Here is a 15,379-nt window from a genome sequence, read left to right on the forward strand (position 1 = left end):
GCGCAACTTTCCCCATAAAGCATCTGTCCATTATTCTTTGGCACTTACTTTCTCTTATATACAAAATCTGTTGAGTTAGGATCCATTAACAATGTTTTATGAACAGTATTGTTTGGATGATGCAATGGGTTAGACTCTTGTGTTCAAAAATACAGAAGAACTTCCTTTAAGGCAGCTCCAAGCTATTGGTATCTTACAGCCTAACTTGAAACCGTGGTCTTCAAGCCTTGCTCTCTCACGGGCAGCTCAGTCAGAGGTAGACTGAAGGTGCCAGAGGTTTTTACTGTAGGTTGTCACACCAGCTTGAGCAGACAAATATCTTAGGGACACTTTTCTTTGACATTCATGCCTAGAGGTTGCATCTCTGAGCTGATCTGAAGCTGCCAGGGGTTGGGTTTAGTTTTAAACACTGTCGTACTTAAAGGGGCTCTGAGAGTTTTTTGTTTTTTTTTTTAATTTATTTTAAAAATTTGTTTTTTTTTTTTTAAAGATTTTATTTATTTATTTGAAAGAGAGAGAGCGAGCGAGCATGAGTAGGGAGAGAGACAGGGAAGAGGTGGACTCCCCACTATGCAGGGAGCCCACATCTGGACACCTGGGGACCTAGGGATCGGGGGCTGGATTCCAGGACCCTGGGATCATGACCTGAGCCCGAGGCAGACGCTTAACTGACTGAGCCACCCAGGTGCCCCTCTCTGAGAGCTTTTAAAGAAACCCAAGTTTGTAAAGCTTAAGAACTAGAATAGAAGCAGTTTTACCAGTGTTTCTGGCTGCAACTCAGAAATGATCATTTTATCTCCAGTTCCTTAACTAAAATGGGGAATGACAGACAGCGCCTAGGAATTTCTAGTTTGTGGAAGCCCAAGGTGATACAGAATTGTGAAAAAATTGCCCAGACGGCAAGGATGAGAGAAAACTATTGTGTAGTCTGTGTTAGGTTACTGTTCCTGCCTTTTTTATATCCTCACATTCAGAAGTTCTTGACTGAGTTGTAACCTTTTGGAATCAAGAGGGGACCATGAAATATGGAAAGAGCCTTGCTTGAAACGTGGCTGGCTTGGACAGAGGGCACATTCTTTGGACAAAAGCTGAGGTGGAGGTGAGCGCTCTGTTGCCCTGTGCTGCCTGCTTGGGAGAATGCCTGTGGCTAGAGGCAAATGTCTTGTTTGCAAAATCTAAGATTTCAAAACTGGTGGCTTTGTGTGGGTACCTGGCTGAATTCTCTTCATGAGTTAGTTGCCAGTCTTCAAGTTTTACATGAAAACTTGAAAACTAATACCTAAGTCAAAATGATTTGCCTTAGAAAACCTATATATGTATGTGTATGTTTGTGTGTGTGTATGAATATAAAATATAAAATTATAATTTAAAAAAGTGTATATAGTATATAAATATGAAAGTATTTATAATAGGAATGTATGCTTTTGTTATAGAATTATATTAAAATAGGAATATATATTATATGTTTTTATATTATAACAGGAATCTATGCTTATAGAAAATTTGGGAGCTCTTTAAAAACCGTCTTCAAGAGAATAAATGCTGTTCACATTTTTGTGCATTTCCTTTTTGTGTTTTTCTAAACAATTGCCTTTTTTACTTTGAGCATATAGTTTTAATTGAAGATAAAAAAATTTTTTCAAGATTTTATTTATTTACTTGACAGAGAGAGAGGGAACACAAGGAGGGGGAGTGAGAGAGAGGAGGAAGCAGGCTCCCTGCTGAGCTGGGAGCCCGATGCAGGGCTCAATCCCAGGACTCTGGGATCATGGCCTGAGCCATAGGCAGACACTTAATGACTGAGTCACCGAGGCTCAGTTATTTTGATAACTTAATTTTAATCACGTAAGTTATATTGTGAACATTTTTCCATGTTGTTACCTGCTCCTCAAAAAATGACTTTTGAGGATAACTGCATAATGTGGTATATGGGATATGTCCCAATTCATTTACCCTTTTCCTATCGTTGGATATATTTTTAAAAAATATTTACTTATTTGAGAGAGAGAGAGAGAGAGAGAGGGCACCATGTGTGTGGGGGTGGGGCAGAAAGGGCAGAGGGGGAGGGAGAGAATCCTCAATCAGACTCCCTGCTGAGTACCAAACCCAACATGGGACTTGATCCCAGGGCGTCGAGATCGTGACCTGAGCTAAAATCAAGAGTCAGATGCTGAACTGCCTGAGCCACCCAGGGGCCCCTATTGTTGAATATTTAAGAATAACTATTTTAGGACAGTTTGCCAAGCTTCTCATATATTTAAATGTATCTTTTTAAGAAATTAGGGCATGTTCTGCTCTAAAACTGTTGGAATGGACAGTGATTTGAGAATTATTTTTGTTCATGAATGGTTTTAATGGACTTTGGGGTTCATATGTTCTAGTCAGAAGCTGTCGAAATAAGGATTTCATGGTCTGGAAAGAGAAATGGAAAAAATTAGGGCATCAGAGGAGGAAATGTGGATTGCTGTTTATACCATTTCCTCATTCTGGAAGGCCTTCTGATAAATGTATTATCTGTCCGTATGCACAGTTTTGGCTGCAAGAGAAATGGGTACTTTCCCCCTCAGGTTTGTTAAGAGAGAAATGTCTGTAGAGCTAAGGCCCAAATACCTCAAATACCGTTTATTCTTTTAACAACTAGAATAAAAAGAAAGTTGCTACAGAGACTAGTTTCTGCCTCAAGGCTCAGCTGTCACCTACAAAGCAGGGCAGTGTCAGATGACTAACCTTGTGGTCCCAGCCCGGGCAGGGGCAGGCTCAGGCTCGGGACGGGAGAGGTGGTGATAACAGCCAACCGTGCCAGGCCCTGTGCTCAGTGCTTCTCACGTGTTGACTCAGTTAAGCCTCCCAACAGCCCTGCAAAGTAAGTCCTGCTATTATCCCTGTTTTACAAAGGATATAGAAACAGGTGCAGGGATTAAGTCGCCCACAGAGGGATTTGAACCTGCACGCATAGTCAGGCTTCAGGGTCAGAGCTCCTAATTAATTGGCTCCGCTGCCTCTGAAGACCTTGAAACGTTCTTGGTCCAGGGAGTGTCTGGAAAGTTCCAGGTTACCCAGCTGGTGGTGAGACTGAGAACAGTCTCCATGTCACTGCCCCTTGCTATTTCCCTGTCTGATTTTTATACTCGGTCTCGGACCACCAGAGTGCCGAAAAGGACAACAAGTTTTGGTTCAGCTCAGTTTAGTGAGTAGCAGGATCACTGGCTAAGCAGCTTGGCTTTCTAGAGAATTAAAGAGTAAAAGGCTGTGCCTGCCCTGCCCTGGAAGTTGGTCTCCTAAGACTGGTGAACCGTCGAGGCGCATGCTTAATGCATCAGGTGTGTGGAAGGAAGAGCTGCATGGCTGAGGCCAGGGACCCAGGCTTAGCAGAGCTGCTCAAGCCTCACCTGCTTAAGGAAGTGCTCAGCCTCGCCGCGGCACATAGATTTGCTTTCCGCTGCATATCTTAGGGCACTTTTTACCAGAAACAGACTTTCTCAGCATGTTTTAGACAAGAGAACAGAATTGTGCATTTTCAGGGTTTGAAGGCACAGTGGTATCCTCTAGTGGGGAGGGCTGCCTTTTTTCTAGTACAGTTTTAGGCAGAACCCCAAGATAGCAAATAAAAGCAGGGCTGCATGGTCGAAGGGGGCCAGGGTAGGGACCCCAGCTCAGGCACTTCGCTTCCTCAGTCACCCTGGTCTGAGGGACTTCCCAGCAACCCCAGGCCCCCACCACACTGAAATAGACTAATTTGCTCTCTTGGCAAACCTGTTGTTTGGGAGATGGGTGACTGAGCCCAGGTTACACAACCTGTGTTCCCCTCTGGCCATGACACACAGGGGAGTTTGTTCCTGGGCCTGTTCGGGGAATGACCAGATCTCGATGTACTCTCTGATTTGTGCCCTGCAATCTGCTTTTCTTAATTTACTCTCTGTACAGGGTTGCACAACACATAGCCATTCTTCCATTTCCTCCTGGTCATCACCGCCCAATCCATAGCCCCATCACCTCTGGTTTAGACAGCAGAGACCCTTCGTTTAAAAAAAAAGAGAGGGGGGGGGGTGCGCCTGGGTGGCTCAGTGGGTTAAAGCCTCTGCCTTCAGCTCAGGTCATGATCTCAGGGCCCTGGGATCGAGCCCCACATCGGGCTCTCTGCTCAGCGGGGAGCCTGCTTTCCCCCACTCTCTCTTTGCCTGCCTCTCTGCCTACTTGTGATCTCTCTGTCAAATAAACAAATAAAATCTTAAAAAAAAGAGAGAGAGAGAGAGAGGGAGAGGGAGGGTGATTACTTTTCCTAATGCAGAACTCTGAGTGAATCCCTCCCTTCTGCCCAGAAGGCTTCCAGGACTCCCTTTAGAAAGCCCCACGTCTTCAGCCTGGCTCTCATGAGCTTCTAGAGTTTGCTTCCAGCTTGCAGTTTACCTTATATCTCCCCAGCTACCACATCCTGGGACTTCTGGAAAGGCAGACTCTGGAAGCATAGTGTTGCATCAAGATCTCTGCCTCCCAAGAACATTTCCGTGAGCTCTCTCCTCTGCCTGACTGGCTTTCCTATGTCCTGGAAGGACCGCAGGGACCCTGTGCATTTAGCATGACCTGTCTGCGAGTCCTTATCGCACCCCCCTTCTTCAGAGCCTTGCTCCTTAGAGAATCCCCATCACTCACTGGAACCCCGGGCTGACATTCAGCGGGCGGCGGTGTGCCCGCAGCCACGATGGTTCAGATGTGGAAACACTCCCATACTGGGTAGAAATAGCTGCCACCCTAAGGGCCCCCACCCCTAATTCTGATTTGGAAGACTTCCAGCCTGGTTCATCCGGGGATCTCCTGAGCCTGTTGTGGGCCAGTGGCTTACTTCGCTCCCAGTTGGTTGATGCCTGGCTGTACTCGTTATTCCTGGTTTGGAATAACTCCCTCCATCCTTCATTTGTCTTTCACGTGAACATATCTTATTCCCTCACATAGGCTCCGCAGCTCCGTTCTAGGCTCTGGGCATTTAACAGACCAGTTTTCAGCAGCATTTGACATGGGACCTTACTGCGAGTAAGCACTTAATACCGCCTGATGGTTGGTTGAGACCAGGAGACGTTCCGATGGTCAGGTATAGAAGGGAGTCACTGGCTGACAAGAATAGACTTTTAGATGCCCCAGGTTTGTGTATTATGGTTCTGGGCAAAGCTTAGATCTTGTAGGTAAGATCAAGGCATCAAAAATCACTAGACCAAAGCCTGAACTTTCATTGGGTTGAACTTAATGTCTAGGGGTATATCTGAGGTATCGTTTGCAGGGTACTTCCGGAGATTTTCAAACAGCAGGTGGCTATAGGCTTTGTAGTGGGAAGAAGGCAGATCAGTGTCAGGTTCTAGATAATCTTACATAACTGTACCCTAGTCTTCATTTACCTGGTAGTTCTACTTAAAACCATACCTTGTCTCCGTGCCACTAGTAAAATGGTCAAATAGCTGTTTGTTCCTTCTCTAGGGACAATTACCCACATTGTGCGTCACGCAGGCTTCTGAGGTACCCCAGAATGGGGAGCTGGCAGGGAACTTGCCTGTCAAGCAGTCCAACCAGCCACCTCCCAGAGGCCAGAACCGTGGTCCAGAGAGGTGTGGCTGCGGGCCCAGACACAGGCTCGACTTGGAAGGCAGAGCCAGCCTGTGTTTTCCTGATAGGGTTCAGAGATAAGCGCCGTGGATCCCCTGTGGCTCTGGGGCACTGGTTCTCCTTCCTCCAGACTAGCTGGCCCAGTCCATTTGGGCCCTCACGCTTGCCCCGGCGACATCCCTGGCAAAGCCTGTCCTCTCCAGAACACTTCTTGCCCTCATGGGCAATGTTGAGTGTCTTTGTCTCCCTCTTCAGTGGGACGTCTGTGTGTAGGCTTTGTCCCCAACTGGTAACGCTGCCCCCTAGCTGTGGCACACTTTTCAGGGGGCTCCAGTTAGCACTTTTGTTTGTTGATCTCCCATACTCAAGAGCTGACAGAGACTCTGGTCAGGCAGGTGCTCGCAGAATTTGCGGGTACTGCTCAGTGGTAGTTTCCAAAACGGAGCACACGTGCCCTGCGCGTGTGGGTGGGAAGACCACCCAGGGTGCAGAGTGGAGGCATTAGAACTTCTGCCGCTATTTACTTTTTAGGTTAAATTCATATATATATATATATATATATATATATATAGCAATGTTCAGAAAATATTTGCAGATGTCTAGAGTTCATAGATGGCTGCATTTCCATATTACGTACCCATTTCTTTATTATTCTGGATGCATTTTAAAAAGTTGAGAGAACCAGAAAATAACTCCTTCTTTGTACATCAGCATGGCAGGATACCTATAAATGCCATTAAAAAATAGAGAGAGAGAGAGAGAACTCAGTTTGTCAGTTAAGGGGGAATCAAAACTGCTTTGCAAAACTAGGTTGTGACTCATGTTAATTTGGCCTCTTATGTCAGAAGAGTCATGTTAAACCCAGAGTATATTTTGACTTTGGACCAAAGCTTAACAATGTAGAAGCCTCATTAGGAAAAAGATTTTATTTTATTTTTTTATTTCTTAAAGATTTTATTTATTTCTTTGAGAGAGAGAGAGAGAGAGAGAGAGCATAAGGAGGGGGAGGGGCAGAGGGAGAGGAAGAAGCAGGCTCCCCACTGAGCAGGGAGCCTGATATTGGACTTGATCCCAGGTCCCAGAGGCAGATGCTTAACTGACTGAGCCACCCAGGCATCCCTAGGACAAATGTTTTATTTTTTATTTTATGCTGTGTCCCTCCCCTGAGGCTAGAGCAATGTTTGATATAGAGTGCATACACAGGAAATATTCTCAATTGAACATACGGACCTTCCCTTGGGTGACAATTAAAAATCATGCTGCATATGGCACTTAAGTCAATATTTAGGTTGGCTTTCTTTGTTGAAACCTGTAGTCAGACGGCAGGACTCAGGGATGGGTCAGTCAGCCTGACTCCCAGCAGATCCGTGCACAGAGCTCCCCGAGTATCATGCTGGACGGACCTCCGAAGTGTCACCTGAATGAGAGGAGGTGTGGCATTTCTTTGAAATCTTTTTGTTTTGAAAGCTTTTTGTTTCAATGGGTGTAAAATAAAACGTTGGTCCTGAATAAAGCTCAAGCTGGGATTAGGGGCACATCGTGCCTTCTTAAACTATTCTAATTACCTTTGAATCCATGTGGGCATTTTCCTAATAAAATTAAAAAAAAAACACAAGGGGAAAATAGAGACCCCGAATTCGTGTCACTTGTTGCAAGTAGGTAATAGCCAGCGGAGGCCATCTCTTCTTCTTCCTTCCCTTTGGAACATGGTGTCATTTTTCAGCAGTCTTCGCCGCTTGTTGGGTGTGTGTTGTTTGCAGCTTACCTGCCGCCTGCCACCTCCTCTGGTAGTTACCTGAACTCTGGCTGTTATTCTAGCCCTTGTCCCTGGTTGTCACCAGGGCCCCACCCTTCCCTCCACATACAATGAGCTTTAATCCTTCAACCCTGTGTGCCTCTCATGTGTCACTTCCTCCACCACCACCGAGGTCTCCCCCAGAGCTGACCACACGGAGAGGTCGCCTCGGGGGTCCCACGCTCTTCCAAGGCTCTGTTTGGCCTTGAGGAAGCCCACCGGGTAAGAATAATGGGAGGTTCCCTTCATCGCTGCTGTTTAGGGACACAGACAATTAAACAATTAATTTCTGTGCTGAAATCCGCAGACACTCGAAAGCGTCCCCGTCCCTGGGTGGCTGGCCTTCCTCTGTGTGGGTGGAGGTCCGCCCGTGTTCTGTCTCCCACTTACGCGCACGGCTAAGCCGCTCGTCTAGTTTATCCGCCCCCCTGCAGCCACGGTCTATTTTCAGAGGTGTAAGTAACTCGACCCAACGTTGTGTCCCTTCAGCCTTCTTAGCCAGGTCATTGCTATTTGATCGTCGTGACCTCTGTGAGCAGCAAGGACTGGGCCTCCTTTTTCTCTGTCACCCGCATCAGGCCTCACCCTGGTGGGGACACGGGATGCTTGGCAGACGACGCCCCACTGCAGGGGGACGAGCTTCTGCAGCCAGCCAGGGCTCAGCGTGAACTGGTGGCGTGACTGTGACCCTGGTTTGTGGCACTGCGGTTCCTGACCAGCCAGCCGCCCCTGCCCCCAACCTGGCAGCCTGGGTTGGCTCTCGGGCTGTTGCCTCACCCCCACTGGTCTCTGCCTGCTCCCCTCCGCCTTCTGGAAGGCCCTGCCTCCACACCAGCCCATCTGCAGTGCTTTCTCCCTCCCGAAGCCCTCCACCATTCACTTCTTCCCTTTCTGTCTGGATAGTTGGATTAAATCTTTCCTGCAGGACTGTTTGTTTTCACCGATACCCTAAACTCTTCGAAGGCAGAGGAAGCCCACGAGAACTGCGTCCTCATGCTGTTGGCCTTCTGTCGGCCAGGGAGGAGGGAGAGTGGTTTCTTCCCCCTGCGATTTTGTTCATTCGCGGTGGGACCTTTCTTAGAGAGACCCTCAGGTGGAAGTTGCCACATAGCTGGTCACTGGCTGCACCAGTGTCCCACACCAGGTGGACAGTGATGGGGCTTCTGCCCCTTCTGTCACTCTTCTAGAAGGCCCTAGGCCATTTTCTGGAGAGGTGGGAAATATGTATGTGTGAGAAGAAATGAACTGACTTCACCTAGTGATATCTTCTTCATCTTGAGAAATAAAAAAAAAAAAAGTAATAACACAGCAAAGTACATAGACTAATAAAATCACAAAACAAATACCTATGTGGTGTAGCATAGAAGTGACAGTTTTTAATGTAATGTTGCTTGTCATCTTTCCGTGTCATGCTGTCATCTGGAGTTTCTGGGTGGGGGTGGAATCTGTTACCAAGTCCCTGACTCAAGACAAGGCTGTGTGGCCACCTTCTGCTCTCTGTAGCATCGCCCTGGAGAAGCTCCCTGGTGTTGGTGACAGAAGGACGCACAGATTCCCTCTGTCCCCCCCCCGCCCCCTTTCTGGATCCCCTCTGAGGCCCACACAGGCAGCAGCTCAGCGGGCACAGCCAGTCCCTAGAGCAATGAGGTTTTTGCCTCTGAGACTCCTGTTTTCCTGGACACAACGTCTGAGGGGAACCCGGGACTTAGGTACCTTCTCTGTGTGCAGTTTCTCAAACAAATGGGCCCCCCTTCCCATCCTGGAGCCCTGAGTGGAGTTCCTGCCTCGTGGGGTCCAGCCATGGCTAACATCAAAAGACATTTGTCCTCTTTCCTAGTAAGGTCTTTCCCTCCCAGGAGGTGAAGCCTCCTGTCCCAGAGCTTGTTTTGTGGTTCATCGCAGGCCTGGAAGGTGGAGAGTCCGTTCTCAATTGTATTTCCTTCCCTAGCTCTTGTCAGAATAGGCTCTCCTGGTGTTGCCCTGTCCCCCAGACCGTGGTGTCATGTTCATAACATGTGGTCCTCCAGACATAATTTGGGCTCCTGTGCCAAATGTCAGCTGAGGTCACGTGCCTTGTTGGATCCAGTGGGTGAGTGGGAAGCCGGACCTACCGAAGCCCCTTCTGTCTCTGTTCCCACGGAAGGGTTGGGTCGGCCTAGCCGGCGGGTCTTATGTCCACCAGCTCAAGTGAGGCGACTGCCCGAGGCCCGTTCTGCCCACCCTGCCCCTTTCTCCACCTCACAGCGGGAAATGGCCCTGCTTTGGCTTGGCTTCTGAGGACTCACTTAACAAAATTAAATCAATGTTTGAAGACCAGTGGAAAAACCTTGCTTCCCTTAGGATTTTTTTTTTTTTTTAATGGAAACGTCTCCTCTTAAATCCAAGCCACCTCATGTCACCTGGAAGTCTTCGCTTGTGCGCAAACTGCAGTCACCATTCTCCCAAGTGGCTGTCCGTGACAGATCTTCGCATCTATGTTGAAGGGTGATGGAAGGAGCACTCTTCAGCTTTCTTTCCTCTGCCTTCCAGAGAATGCTGGGCAGGTCCTGCGCGTGGCATTCCTTTCTCAGATGGCCGTGGCCGTGGGCGGTGCCATGGGCTCACCTCCCTGAGGTCCCGCCGTTGCTCCCAGCGGCTCCTGGGAGGTTACTCTGGTTTCGAGGCTTCTCTTCTCTGCTCTAGAAGACTCGCTTCCAGAAGCTGGGTGCCAGCCTGGTGTCAGGACTCAAGTGCTGCTTCTGACATTTGCAGTTCTACTTAAGAAAGGTATTTGTCTGCTCTCTTCCCTTCCTTATGGGCAGCCCTGGTCTTTCAAAAAGCGATCCACAGTCTCCTGTCTGAATATATGTCTACATGTCTGCTAAGGAGAGGAGAGGACCCTTGTCCTTGGATGACCTTGAGGTGACATTATACAGAAGTGCAACAGACTGGGCATTGGAGAACATCATGGGAAGATGGGCAGGAGAGTATTTTTTTAAAATAGCTTTAATTCAGTGGTCTCCCACCTTTTCTCCCCCCCACCCCCACCCCCCACATCACCAGGTGGGGGTGCTTGCTTCCTTCTTGCACGCGGGCTCCCAGCAGCTGCCGCCGCCACCACGATGTGGGGTTTAGAGGGAGAATGCTGAAGTTTAGAAATACTTGGAATACCTCCTTTCCCTTTGGAGAATCATTGTTCTATAAATACACCCTCCCCAGGGCCCATAGCAGAGAACTGGTCAGAATCCCAGAGGGTCACTCACAACTAAGTGACGGTCAATAAAGCACCTGTCCTGGACAAGGCATCGGGGCATATAAAGACAGATGGGAAGAGGCCCTCGGCCCGAGAGAGAGAGATGCAGACGCTCCCCACAAGTGCGAAGTAGGAGGCGTGAAGGGTCACCCATGGGCTGCGGGGAGCATCCTCCAAGGATTTAGGGGGGCGCTGACTGCTTCTGACTGAGGAGGTCATGTACTTACGAACTGATGAGAGAAAATGGCCTGTTTGGGTGGGCTGGACATCTGAAAACAGTGCCAGGGAAAGAGCTGTAGGTGAAGGAGACAGCAAAGGGAGGGATACAGAGTGGGCGTGGAGGCATAGGGAAGACCTTCTGGTACCTTCCAGGGAAGGTCAGGAGCTCCGTGGAGGAGTGGAGACTGGGACACTTGCTTCCTAGCCCTGCTGAGGTGAGGCGCCAGGAGGGGAGCTCACCCGGAGACGCGTGGGGAGAGGTGGACCCTTCTCCTCACACGTGGAGGGCAGCTTTCAGGACCTTGGGAAGCTGGCTGGGAGCCCACAAACCACCTTCCAGCCTCGCCCCTCCCCATTTTTCTTCCACATTCTATGGTTCATTCTCCGGGCTCGAAAACCCAGCCCTCCAGTTCCTCCTTTTTCCCCTTTATATCCACATACCAAAATATGTTTTTTTTTTTTTTTAAGTCATTAAAAGCCTCTTACTGTTAAATAGGCATAATGTAAAATTTACCCTTTAACCCACTTTGGAGCATACAGTTCATTGTCATTAAGCACTTTCTCAATATTGTGTAACCGTTAGTGCCGCGGAGTTCCAGAATTTTTCTTCATCCCAAACACAGACCCACAGTCACTGCCGCGAGGCAGCGACTCTCCCTGCCCCTCCCACCTTCCACTCCTGTAGCCTCTATTTCTGTCTCCACGAACTCGCCGCATCCAAAGTCCCTGGAACACATATCGTCGTTTCAGGGTTCGTCCACACTATGGTGCGTGTCGGAATTTTCTTCTGCTCTAAAGGCTGAACGATACTCCGTTGTCTGCAGGTTCCACATTTGGGTCCTCCATCTGTCGGTGAGCTTTGGGGTTCAGATCCCCACTTTTCAAAGCCCCATGTCATGGTTCTTTTACCATCCAGCGCATTGCCTCCCACATTTGTCTAGATTTGAATCACCGCATGCCTTGGTGGCAGCCTGTGCCTTTCAGCGTCCCCAGGCTTCGCCTTCAGACCTGGTGTCTAGTTCCGTTCTCGCATGGAGCTGGGGCACGACGTTGGACTTTCCCCGGGCACAGCCTCCTATCTTTGAGCTGAAGCTAATAACATCTCCCTGCGTGGGGGCTGTTGTGAGAATTGTGCTTAGTCATGTTTGTGATTGCTTAGCACAGCGGCTCTCCAAGAAATCATTTCACACTGATTTCCCTGAATGTCTTCCTTCCCTTCTCCTGAACCCAGTTTCATCCTGTCACTCATTCCAGATTAATCTGTTCAAGTCCTAGCGCTGAGCTGGGGAGTTGCTTCCAACCGTCCTGTTTAGTCCCCATACCCTGAAGCAGAGCTGACGGTCAGAGGCCACACCGATCCCTTGAGGACCAGCCCTCTTTGTGGCTTCTGCACACGGCTCCTCTTTGAGGGTGTGTGACCTCTTCTCTCATTTCTTTGGCCCTGACTGCCACCTTGTTTCTCAGAATGTTGTGTGTATATTTGTGTTACGTTTCTTACTTCCAAACTTCACGAACGCGGTCCACACGTGAAGAGTAAATAATGTAGATGCCCCGAGAGAGGGTGAGGATTTCCCCCAAACTCTGTCAGTCTTGATGTCCTCATGTTACCCAGGTTCCCTCATTTTGCAAGGTGCCTCTCTCTTACCCAGGCTCTCATTTGTGGGGGGGGTTCTGTCAGTCACCTCAGTTTGAACACCCATCAGGTAGAAAAGGCCCCTTTCCTGAAGCCCCCTCGGCCAGTCCCAGTCTTGGGTCCTCACAGAGCCTACCTCACTGACTTCAGATTTTTTCTAAGGAAAAGAAATGTAATACTCATTAGGTTGTTTTTTCTGGAGGTTTGACCTTATAAAGGCAAATAGTGGATATTACTGTCAAAAGCTTTTAAAAGTCAGTTTAACAAGCAATCAGGTATGAGGTTGAGTTATATAATATGGACCCATCGGGCACATTTTTTAAACTGTCCTAACATTGTACAGGTGTGTTCCTGTGACATGGGAGAATTTGTTCAGTGGTGGCAACCGACGTAACCGCACAAAATCCTATTTGAAGAAGCACGTTTAAAGATCCTGTTTGAAGAAGCATGCTCAAAGAACTCTAATAAAATACCAGTGAAATGTAAATAGGAAAAAGCACACACTTCTCAAGTAATTCTTTGTCATGTGGCCTAAGTATGTACGTAGCTTACAGAAACTGTTGTGGAAGTTGTGTCTTGGTGGCCAGTATGAACAGGTGAGGCATCACCCTGGTCTCACTGGTTATAAATTAGTCGAGCTTGATGCTTTAGATGCTTTATGTCCTCTTTCTAACTTTGGGCATATGGGCAGGGAGAGTGTCTCTGCTTCATTGCTCCTTTTACAATCTTGTTGGAAATTGACTTGGTGATCCAGAGCCTCACTTTCATGGAAATCAAATGTGTTGCTTAAGGTTTATTATACTTAGTTGGGAAGAACCGCTCCAAGGCAGTAGAAGGGAGTAATTAATTCCCTGTGGAATGACTTGCGTGCTGTTGTGTGGGTTCCCGAAGTTACCCGGATGGTTGGTCTTTGCCCTACTCAGGCTCAGAACAGGACGATGGTCCCAGGGCAGTGTCTGTGGTCAGGAGCTCCTGTACAGAATGGGGTTTGGACAGCGACTTCTGCTTTTCCTCCCAAACTGGTGGACTGCGGCGTCCCTGTGGAACTCCCATACAACCCTCTTCAGGGAGAGCGGGGCCGCTCTTCTGGTTCAAGAGGGGATGGCTTAAGCAAATCTAGTTTTAGGTCATTTGCCAGCCAGGGTTAAGGAGCACGAATCCGACAGTTTTGGAGTGGCACATTGAAAGAACAGCGCACGGTCTGGCTGCCGCCCTCTTGTTCCTCCCGGAGGTCAAGCTCTGCCCAAGCCAGCGCAGGACAAAGGGGGAGTTTGAGCTTCTGTAAATAGCCTATTGTACCAGGGGAGGAGGTGGAGCAAGGAATGGCAGCATCTTGCCAGCTTGGCTTGTTGCTTTTAAGGAGAGATGTCAGGATTTCTTCATCTGCCGCTGCCAGGACAAGGGTGCAGTTTATTTCTGTGGGTTTGCTTGAAGGCTGCATTCCTAGCGAAGTATTCCATCAGACCGTGATTATTCAGCTGAATGAAACCTTGAGGAACTTTAGAAGGGGAGACACATCCAGATTACCTTTTCTTTTGGGTTTGCAAATGATAGGAAGAAAATAAAATGCTGATGTAAGTATAAATCTACACAATCATAGGAGCTGTGTGTGTGTGTGCGCACGCGCGCGTGTGTGTGTGTACGCACACGTGTGTGCCCGTGTGTCCTTAGAGAATGATGCCCTTGTGAGTCACCTTTGCCCCACACCCCTTTTTCCTGGTGTAAACAAAATGGTAAGAAGTGAGACTTTGTGTGCAGGTGGCCTTGGGCCCATATGTTCGAGTGCAGGATGATGGGGCAAGCGCGGGTGGTTATGTAAGACATGGAGCGTTCACATGGAGTTCAGATGCTAGGCTCTGCTCCTGTTGTGGAAAGTGAGGGCCAGAAGGACCTTTAGAGAGCAGCCGCTCTCACGGTTCCTGAGCCGGGGTGGGTGTCAGGAGACTTGCAAGTTACACACAACCCCCACCCCCCGCCCCGCGCAGAGGGGTAGGTGCATGTTCCTTGTGCTAAGGACGAGGGGCAGAGGGTAGGAATGGTTCACGTACAGGAAAAAGCACTACTTGAGAGCTAGGTCAGTGTCTCGGGGAAGCCCCGTAAATCTCCAGCCTCAGCTTCCTTATAATCGTTTTGTATTGCGAGACAGTGTGATACAGAGTGTGAAAGCTTTACTTCCTGAAACCCTAAATCAGCGTTTGCTGGCTCTCCACAGTTTGGGTTGATAAGTACCAGGATTTCTGTTTTGTGATGGTCATGCAATACAATTTTTGTGACTTGGCCCCGTGCATCTGTTTCTGGAAGCCCAGGCACCCTTCCCTCTGGTACTTTGCCCTGGAAGTGCACCACACTTCCCTGACCGCTGTTCTTATGTTCACTGTCCATTTTGTGGTTTGTTTGTTTTTAAGATTTTATTTATTTGACAGAGATCACAAATAGGCAGAGAGGCAGGCAGAGGTTGGGGAGGGAGGAAGCAGGCTCCCTGCTGAGCAGAGAGCCCGATGCGGGGCTCTATCCCAGGACCCTGAGACCATGACCTGAGCTAAGGCAGACACTTAACTGACTGAGCCACCCAGGTGCCCCCATTCTGTGGTTTTAGACTTCAGGACCCCAGTGAGCAAACCCCCTTTTCGTAGGTGTGAGGAGGAAGGAGCCTCAAGAGCGTTGCAGGGAAGGAGAAGCTAGCTGACAATAGGCTTGTGCGTTCTTGACAGAGAAATACTGACTGCCTAAGCCTTTAAGCTGATTGAATCATTATTCTTAGCAAGCAGCAACCTTGTTATTTGCCAGGCCTGCAAACGTATGGAGAGGATGATGTGGAAATTTGCTTTTGAAAGAATTTTAAAAATATTCCAGCTGGAACACCATTGGAATAAGAATAAAATCTGTCTGGTTTTTAATAATTTGTTGG

The 15,379-nt window shown here is 48.5% G+C and overlaps 2 protein-coding genes across 6 annotated transcripts in view; both read left to right on the forward strand.

Annotated features, from left to right (window-relative positions):
• Positions 1-15,379, forward strand: part of CENPU (centromere protein U) — a 627,562-nt gene that overhangs the window by 516,322 nt on the left and 95,861 nt on the right. The gene's annotated exons all lie outside the window — the stretch shown is intronic.
• ACSL1 (acyl-CoA synthetase long chain family member 1) overlaps positions 1-15,379 on the forward strand; it is a 72,210-nt gene that overhangs the window by 10,266 nt on the left and 46,565 nt on the right. The window contains exon 1 of one of the 5 annotated variants that reach the window (XM_082715724.1): positions 13,883-14,045. The exons of the other annotated variants lie outside the window; for them this stretch is intronic. The gene's annotated coding sequence lies outside the window, so the exon portion shown is untranslated. Of the gene's footprint in view, positions 1-13,882; positions 14,046-15,379 lie in introns of those variants that run through there. 5 annotated transcript variants of the gene reach the window in all.

Source organism: Mustela nivalis (assembly GCF_964662115.1).
Source record: "Mustela nivalis genome assembly, chromosome: 20".
Classification (NCBI taxonomy): domain Eukaryota; kingdom Metazoa; phylum Chordata; class Mammalia; order Carnivora; family Mustelidae; genus Mustela; species Mustela nivalis.